Source organism: Silene latifolia, chromosome X (genome assembly GCF_048544455.1).
Source record: "Silene latifolia isolate original U9 population chromosome X, ASM4854445v1, whole genome shotgun sequence".
Classification (NCBI taxonomy): Eukaryota; Viridiplantae; Streptophyta; class Magnoliopsida; order Caryophyllales; family Caryophyllaceae; genus Silene; species Silene latifolia.
Window position 1 is genome coordinate 296,522,689 of NC_133537.1, and position 9,917 is coordinate 296,532,605.

The 9,917-nt window shown below is 36.9% G+C and overlaps 1 non-coding gene across 1 annotated transcript; it reads left to right on the top strand.

The window, feature by feature from the left end:
• The first annotated feature begins 9,421 nt into the window (after positions 1-9,421).
• Positions 9,422-9,528, top strand: LOC141625803 (small nucleolar RNA R71). The gene has a single exon (XR_012535556.1). It is a non-coding gene; the product is annotated as a small nucleolar RNA R71 (small nucleolar RNA).
• Positions 9,529-9,917: the final 389 nt, after the last annotated feature.

The window sequence follows — 9,917 nt, forward strand, 5'->3', positions numbered from 1 at the left end:
ATATACCTTCATTCAAATCATTCTCTCTTGCGTAGATCTTCATTTACACAAGTACACAATTTTATTTCGTCTTGTGTGTTGTGTCCTCATTTTTCTCCCACTCTATCTTTAGAATAAATACACTATAGATTCAAAGATAGCACATGAGACACAAATTAATGATGTTGAAGTATAAGGAGAACTATCTCATAGATATACTAATGGTTATTGATTTCATATGTGTACTTGGTGATTGACATTCCTTTAAGAGAGTTCATAGACTCAAAATCGCTTTATAAATGATCATACACAAGCCTTAAGCATGTGGACTTATAATGAAACCCGTCATTATATTTGTCTATTAGATCACTTTAAGTGAATAATCTTATGTTCCTAAGAGCAAGCATTTAAAGATGAAAATTTAGAACATAAAGGATAAATGATAAAACGGGTGACTTGGGTTGCAAACCAAGTCACCATCATCCAAAATACAAACCATTATCCAAAATACTTTTCCATGTCGAACACGGAAACTTAAAGTTCTAAAGATTCAAAACATAAATTAAAGTAAGACAATGAAAAGCAAAACTCCATAAAAGCTATCCCTAGCTTCTTGATGGTTTCTCATGCTTGCTTTTCCTTTCCTTTGTCTTTCTTGGTGGAGGCCCTATTTACAATAAAAAGGGAGATACATTATCACAACTTTGCATCATAATACCATAGTTGAATTAGAAACATAAAAGAAGGATAGTCATTTACCTACTGGAGTGATCTTTCCAGCTTTGATATCACCAAGGTATTTGGAACAATTTCTTTTCCAATGTCCCATGCCATTACAATAATGGCATGTATCAAGAGGACCCTTCTTGACTTTTGAGGTGCTAGCTTCATTAGGCTTAGCTTTGGTGAATGTGGGAGCTAGCTTCTTGCCCTTTCTCCCATTCTTCTTGAACTTCCCCTTACTTTTAGTGCTTATGTTAAGCACATCCTTGGGAGGGTTCACATTTAACCCCATGTCCCTCTCGGCTTGCACAAGTAACTTGTGCAACTCCTCAAGAGACACATCCTTGTCTTGCATGTTGAAATTCACCCGGAATTGCACATATGCCTTGACTTTGGACAAGGAGTGTAGAATCCTATCTACGATGAGTTCTTTGGGGATTTCAACCTTTTGAATTTTCAAGGTCTCGACAAGCTCCAATAGTTTGAGCACATGAGGGCTAACCTTTTGGCCCTCTTTGAAGTCGAGATCAAAGAATGCCGCGGCCGCCTCATATTGGACGATCCGCGGAGTTTGTGAAAACATGGTCACAAGTTTGGAGTAAATCTCATTAGCATTGCCCATTTTAAAGGCTCTCCTTTGGAGGTCCGCCTCCATCGCAAATATTAAGACATTTTTCATTACGGCGGACTCCTTTTGGTAAGCCTCATATGCTTCCCTAGTGGCCGCGGTGGACCTAGTGGAGGGTTCGGGTGGAGAGGCCTCGGTAAGGTAACGAAGCTTGTCGTCACCTTCGGCGGCTAATTTGAGTTGGGCATCCCAATCGGAGAAATTTGACCCATTCTTTTCAAGTTTACATCGATCCATAAAGGATCGGAGCCATGATGAACTAGCGAGAGGTGTGGCGTTAGGAGTTGGTGTTGCCATTTGTTATGAAAAAGAAGTGGTCTACAAAACAAAATATAAGGAGTAAAACAATTGTCGTTTTAATAATACTCGTAAAAATGTATGATTTAAACAAGTTTTATGCATTTTTCTTGTGACCTCTACCCAACTAGATAAATGATTCCAAGACCCAAATTCATATCGACTTAGGCACGGTATGGCCGATGAAACCTTTATCAATATAACTCGGTGGATTAACGTTTTAATCGATTCTACTTTTAGAACTCTTGGTCGATAAAATTACTCTAATAATTATCTATAGCCCGGAACACATGCAACTACGGTCGCGAATACTTCCGTTGAGCTCAATCCAAATTTCGAATAAATGTGTCCATGATCCAAATCCACATCAACTTGGGCACGGTATGGCCGATGAAACCCTCATTAACATGAACTCGGTGGATTAACACTCATCACCCACTTCCCCTACGTAACAAGGTTTGTACCCCGGTAGGGCCGAGTGCACTCCCTCGCGAAATAGGTTTTCATGGTTTCTACTATTTGGTAAGGCTATGTCTCAATTGTTTGTTTTAGCGAGAGGTCATGTCAATGTATTATCTATCACGTTTTAAGTGAACTAAAGCGGTGAACTACGATAATTTGAATTGACACGGTCGATAAACTCGACAAAAAGATGATGCATGTTTTAGTTATGGCGATTTAGCGATGCATGCGACATAAAATAAAATGCAAGCATAAAAATAAATAAATCCTAGTATGGCCTTTCCTAAAATAGAAAAACTATTTAACTATTACATATTCGGAGACCAACTCCATTGGTCCCTTGAACTTCGGTTGTGGCACGCATCTCGAGGTAACACCGTCTTTATGTATCGCCATTCTTGAAGAAATCCGTCTTTGGGAACTCCGGAATGAATAGAATTACATAATAAATTACTTAATTTCCTATTATACATTTATAACTAAAATAAAATAAAACTATTAAATTACAAAACGGTGATACGAGATCACAATAAAAAATTACAACCGAATCGATATTCCCATATATTTCGGGAAATACCAATTAAAATCTAAGGCCATACTAAGTAAAATTACATAATTCAAAATTACATAAATTAAAATTATGACAATCATAAAGGAAAAATGCAGCATTATAATATGTATGAACATGCTCAATTTTATGCTAAATCGCCTTTAATTAGCCAATATCGTATATTACTCGGTTCTTACGGATTTGCGTGATTTCAACATTTTATAATCACTAAAATTACATAAATTCATATTTATGCATAAGTTAATTACCCTAACCTTTTAGGACTCAAAATTTAGTCTTCACTAATTATTTGACCATAATTAACTCATATTTATAAAATTGTTCATTAATGGACTAAAAATTACCAAAATAAGCTATAAACTTCAAATAAATCACAAAATTTCAAATAAATTCAAAATTTGAAATTTAAACTCATGAACATTCTGGAAAAATACCATGACACTCATAATGTTCAAAATCTTAGGTTAAAAATTTCGAAAATTTTCCGGAAAAACAATGTTGCGGTTTATCGATTTTTAATAAAATAATCGTAAAAACATGGAAAAATTATATTCATTAACTTTTAATTTTAGATCTGAAAAAGATAATAAAAGGCAACATTAGACATTTTTCCTAAGTCATAGATTATGTTTTATTAATTTTTCACTAATAATGTCACTATTTATGCTATTTTTCTTCAAAAATCCATAAATCATGCAAAAAGACTTCTTTATAGCCAATTATTTTACACACATCTTGTAAAAGTTCATGTGACAACATATTAATTTTCTATGACCAGATTCGAAATTTAACTCATATTAACCTATTTTTCACCTAAATCCGAATTTAATAATGAAAAATCCATTTTTCGAGCATAACAAGTCCAAAAATTATGAACATTTACAGGTTATCTCAAAATAATATATATGACAACATATCCAAAAATCAATAGAAAATTCGAAGTATAGCTAATTTTAGACCGAAAATGACAATTTTACTCATAAAATCATATTTAAATGCCATTATTGTATAATATGAACAATAAAAATCCGTAAAATTAACCAAAATATCCTAAAACATTTTAGGACCAGAAATATTAACATGCATGGATTAATTTCGTGATATCTCATAATAACACAAATTTTACAAGTTTTATTTGTTATTCTTATAACTCGGAAAAACTTTTAACCGATTTGCATGCAAACAACCGTGGCTCTTGATACCGATTGAAGGAAATGTAGATCTTTATACATACTAACATACTCATATATGTCTTAATTAATTTGTCATAAAATTAAATGTGGATTTTATGCATGCAAACAATATGATAAAATAGAGGAGAAATCATGTTCTTACATTGGTGATTTCGGTTTTATGGGCACAAAAGAAATCTCCTTTTCTTTTGTTCTTGTGCAATCCTTAAATGGAAGAACCAAGAACCAAGTATAGGATCTCTCCTTAGGATTAATACCCAAAGCTAACCCTTAATATAATTAATATTACATGAACTAGTATAATATTAATTAGAAGAAAATTGAACCAAAATATTTATAAACACTTAAATATTTCGGTTTATAGAGAGAAGAAGAGGAGGATTTTTATTCTCTCTAGAAATTGTATTTTTGGATGAGTGTTAGAATGAATAATACTACACAACACTTTGTATATTATTAGGTAAAAATTGAGAAAACCATGATGATTTTCTCTCTTCAAAAACCGGGTGGAAGGGGCTTTTTGGGTGAGCCAATGCATGCAAGTGTTGTTCTTTACAATACACAATAGGCTTGCATGGCTAAATAATAGGTAATCATTGTGTTGCCATTAACTTAATCAAACACAATTTTGCCTATTTCTTCCCTAATTTTCGCACACATGGATAACAAGTAATCCATTTTATTTTTGTCAATTGTCAATATGTCACATGTCACATGTCACATAAATTTGTTATGTATTTTTAACATATTAAAAATCAATGTATTATCAAAAATACGTCACATACAAAAATCGACTTAGTAATATCATAATTACTTGTACCAAAAATTTTACCAATTTATAAATCACAACAGATTGTATTTATAATAATTCATTCAAATTTAATTGTTACATTAAACAATTATTTCATCCGAGTAATGATACGATTCAATTACTCAGACCGTATCTCATATAATCACATTTTAATTTGATACGTAAATTTTACTTCCAAAATCGTCCGTCAATTTTCAAGTAATTTAATTAACTCGTAACATTACACGATTAATTAAATAATCAATTAAGAGTGTTGCCCTATAGGTATGACCTAGGGGGTCAACTGATCACCACCGTCGCACGACAGTAATGTCAAACTCTAGTCAGCCAATCATTACCGATATATGTTGACCATTTGAGAATAATATTACTTCCCAATTGTATTCTTTATAATGAGATTTAAACATGTGATCATCATGATCAACAGTCGTGACCGCATTATTGTCGGAGGACACATATTCCAACAGCTAGGACTCTCCAACTATGATCAAGATAAAAATAAATAAAACAAAGAAAGAAGTAGACAAACCTCAAGAGGGTAGGAGCCTCTAAAGCTTGCTAGTCCTCCACCATATCATCATTGTCATCATTTTCCTCCATAGAAGCGGACTCATCACCACTTCCCTTTTCACTTCCTTGCTCACTTCCTTCATCATCTTCATTAGCCTCTTCTTCTTCATCATCTACCTCTTCATCAACCCCCTCATCATCATCAACTTCATCATCGATATTCCCATCTTCATCCGGTCTTTCACCCCTAGATGTGCTTGGAAAGAAAACATCCCTATCCGCCCAACTAGGCAAAGGACATGAAGGATCAAGTAGTCCTTGCCTAGCTAAATGAAGGAGGGGTGGATATTGGGCCAAGTATGCATCTACTCGATCATTGTAAGCTTGTTTATGCATCTCTTGCATAAGTAGAGTCATATAGTCATTGCCCACTTCAACATCTTTGGGTTTGAATTCTTGATATTTGAATGGATAGGGTGGTGTGACAATGGAGGAGGAGGGCTCTTCAATCTCGCCCCTTTGTTGACGGATGATGTACTCGGCGCCCGTTGAGAGTGGAAGTAGGTAGTTTGTTCGATGAGCACTCAAGCGGCATATCTTGGAAGGCAAAGTGAAAGATCTAGCATCATTGGTGAGCCACCCATTGTTGGTGTCAAGAGAGTTGTGCTTGACCCACTTGTACTTGTTAATCATGGCATCCATGTCAATGAGATGACCCCCTTTGATTGCCACATATGTGTTATCCTTGTTGAAATTTGGATCAAAGTACTTGGCCAAGAGAGTAACTAGACCTCCATTTACGATAAAAGCGGTGCCTTCCTTACCACAATCAACATTGAGCCATCTTTCCACCAAAAGCCTCCGGATAGTTTGGTAATTGAGCAATTTCCGGAGTTGTTGATGTTGTTGCTTCCAAGGGAGGATTTTGTTGTTGTTGAACTTCCAAGTTTGCATTAGTAACCACCATAGCCATTGAAGCTTTCTTTGCTTGAAGGCATTGTTGCCTTTTTGAGAGTGCCTTTGCCTTGAGTGCCTTGGTTGACCCTTTTGTTCTTGCCATTGATGATTATACCAAGAAAATATTGAAAATCTTCAATTTCCAATTATACCCAAATCGATTTTAAGATGAAAGGATTTGCCTTTGTATTTCAAAAATCGACTCAAAGGTTGAAGATTTTGGTGCTTGGATTGATTATTATTGAAAAAGGAGTGATTAAATGTTGCTGTAAGGAAGTTTGAATTTGATTTTGTTGAATTTGGTTGAGGAAATCTTGTTTTTGGTGATGGAGAGGATGAGGGTTTTGGGGTTTTGGGGTTTATGGGTAGTGTTTTGAATGTATGAATGAATGAATGAATGAATGAATGAATGAATGTGGGAAGGGGTATTTAAAACACCCGAAATTTCGAATCTGCAGGGGGAAGACGAGCGGATTCCCTTCGGGACGCTCGGATTCTGCTATATTTGGGTTCAGAAAATCTCGCCTAAAGACGAGCGTCTTTCAGTGAAGACGGGCGGATTTCTGCGATTCAGGACGAGTGGATTCCCTTAAAGAGGAGCGGATTCTGTTACAGGAACATTTCTTATTCTGTACTAGCAAAAAGACGAGCGTCTTCTTGCTAAGACGAGCGGATTCTTTCAAACGAGCGTCTTCTCTTGTGGGACGCTCGGATTCTCTAACAGACCAAAATTATCAATTTTGAAGCTCATTTGGACGGACGGATTCTTCAATAGACGCCCGGATTCCCATAAGACGAGCGGATTACCCATAAGGACGCTCGGATTCCTCCTAGTCTACCCGGATTCAGTTCCATCCGTGTACTTGCATATCCCGTGTCATTTTCATTCTTCAAATCCCGTGTTCTTCATTGTAGGGGCACTACTAAGTCATGAGTAGCCTAGGCAATTGCTATCCCTACACTAAGCTAAAGCACTACACATCAATAAAATCATTAGTCCCTCCCTCACTTCTCTCAAAAATGATAAATATCTTGATCAAAGCATAAAAATCCAAAAGTGACAAAAATGCAATGTAAGAATTAAAATGCAAGTTAGGGAGTTAGAAATATTTACAAATGGTGGTTTGGAGAGGACTCCACCAAACTCTCATCCTTAGTGAGATCTCATGGGGGCATGTCCAAGGTGTTGTTGATGTTACTCAACACCTTGAAGAAGTAGTCAAAAACTTGTTCATTATCATGATAAAGATCCTCAATAGATTTTTGCACTTGTTGTCTTTCATGTTGGTCTTGATCGATAGCATTACCAATGTAGGGATTGAAAATTTCCTTCAAACTCATCGTCCCAAAGACCAAAAACTTCATCTACTTGGTCACTAAAGACCTCTTAAGTTGATAGAGACAACTCTCCCACTTTCTTGTCTTGGCCAATGAGGCCATCTTCTTCATTGCTTGACTTTGGTGAGCTTATCAAGCTCTCTTTGTTACAATTTCCTTGCTCTTTGAATGGAGCATCATCGACGTTCTTCTACCATTGGAGTTCTGACTTCTTCCTATCATCCTTCCGGCTATAATGATCAACCATAAAACATGGTTCATGCAAACGGGGAGCTCTCATGGTCTTGTCAAGATTGAAAGTTATGCTTTCATCTCCCACTTCTAGAGTGAGCTCTCCATGCTTCACATCTATCACTACACCCGCGGTGTGCAAGAAAGGTCTACCTAGAATGATTGGAATGTTGGAGTCTTCTTCCATGTCAACAATGACAAAGTCCACCGGGATGAAAAATTTCCCAACTCTTACGGGAACATCTTCCCATATCCCTAATGGTACCTTCGTCAATCTATCGGCCATTTGGAGTGTGATATTGGTGCGTTTAAGCTCTCCCATCCCTAAACTTTTACTCACCGAGTATGGCATAACACTCACACTAGCCCCTAGATCACATAAGGCTTTGTTGATCGTGGTGTCGCCAATGGTAAACGGTATTGAGAAGCTTCCCAGATCTTTAAGTTTTGGGGGTGAACTCCCTTGAAGTATTGCACTACTCACCTTAGTGAAGGCGATAGTCTCAAGCTTCCGGATCGACTTCTTCTTTGTAAGGATGTCTTTCATGTACTTTGCATAGGTCGGCACATGATTGATTAATTCCGTGAAAGGAGTCGAGACTTCCAAATTCTTCACAATCTCCATAAATTTTCCAAGTTGGTCATCAAATTTGGGCTTGGCTTGACGACTCGGAAAAGGAAGTCTAATCACAATGGGCTCCTTCTCCTTGGCCTTGTCTTCATTTTTCTTTGAAATTTCTTCTTTTGATGGTTCTCCATCCTTGGAGTTTTGCACAACTTCTTCTTTGTCACTAACTTCCACCACTTCATCCTCAACTTGCTTCTCCGGTGCTTCATACCTCGTACCACTTCTCAAGTGAATGGCACTAACCGTTTCATGTCTTGGGGGATTACTTTGAGGTGGTAATTGCCCCTTTTGTCTTTGTGAGCTTGAAGATGCTAGTTGAGTCAATTGGGTTTCCAACATTTTGGTGTGGGCTAGGATGTTTTTGATGGTGATTTCCTTTGCTTGACTATCCTTTTGCATTTGAGTGAAAAACTCTTGTTGATTCTTTTGCATTTGGAGGACCGCTTTTTGAACATCAAAACCTTGGTCATTTTGTTGATTGTATGGAGTTTGATATTGGTAACCTTGGTTTTGGTTGTAAAAGGGTCTTTGATTTTGGTTTCTCATGGGAGGTGGGGTGTATGTTGGTTGAGGGTTTTGAACATTTTGGCTTTTGTATGAGAGATTTGGTTGGAATTTGATGTTTTCATTGTAATAATTGGAATAAGGGGTACCACTCTTGTATGCTTGAAAAGCATTCACTTGTTCATTTGTTCCCCTACATTCACTTTGGTCATGTCTCAAAGTTCCACAATTCTCACATATCCCACTTGGGATTGATGAAGATGTCGTTATGGCATTAACATGTTGCTTTGGTGATTTTGAGGCTTCTTCAAGTCTAACCATAGCTTTTTCGAACTTCAAATTGATGGTATCAATGTGAGCACTAAGTTGAGCACCCAATTGAGTAATAGAGTCCACTTCATGCTTTCCTCCTCTAGTAGCCTTGTGAGGTCTACTATATTGTGAATTATGGACCGCTATTTCCTCAATCTTGTTCCAAGTTTTATTGTCGTCAACTTCGGTGAACATTCCATTTGATCCTATGTTGAGAATGTTTCTTGAGTCTTCATAAAGACCGTTCCAAAATTGTTGTACCAAGAACCACTCGCTAAGTCCATGATGAGGACATGAGCGACAAATTCCCTTGAATCGCTCCCAAGCTTCATACAAAGATTCTTCATCTCTTTGCTTAAAGCCCGTAATTTGAGCTCTTAGCATGTTAGTCTTTTCCGGTGGATAGAACTTTTTGAAGAAAGCTAGAGCCAACTTCTTCCAAGAATCAATTCCGAGAGTAGCCTTATCAAGGCCTTTCAACCATTGTTTTGCGGTGCCAATTAGAGAAAAAGGAAATAAGACCCATCGAATTTGGTCTTGAATTACACCGGTTTGAGAAATCGCATCACAATAGTCACAAAAAGTCTCCATGTGAGAGTGAGTGTCTTCACTAGGCATCCCCCCAAATTGGCTTCTTTCGACTAATTGGATAAATGCGGATTTGGCAATAAAATTTCCGGTTAAATGTTGTGGTGTGGGAGTACCATTGGGTAGGTTCTCCTAGGTGGGTACGGAATGTGATGAAAATTTAGGCATTGTGGGTTGATTTTGTG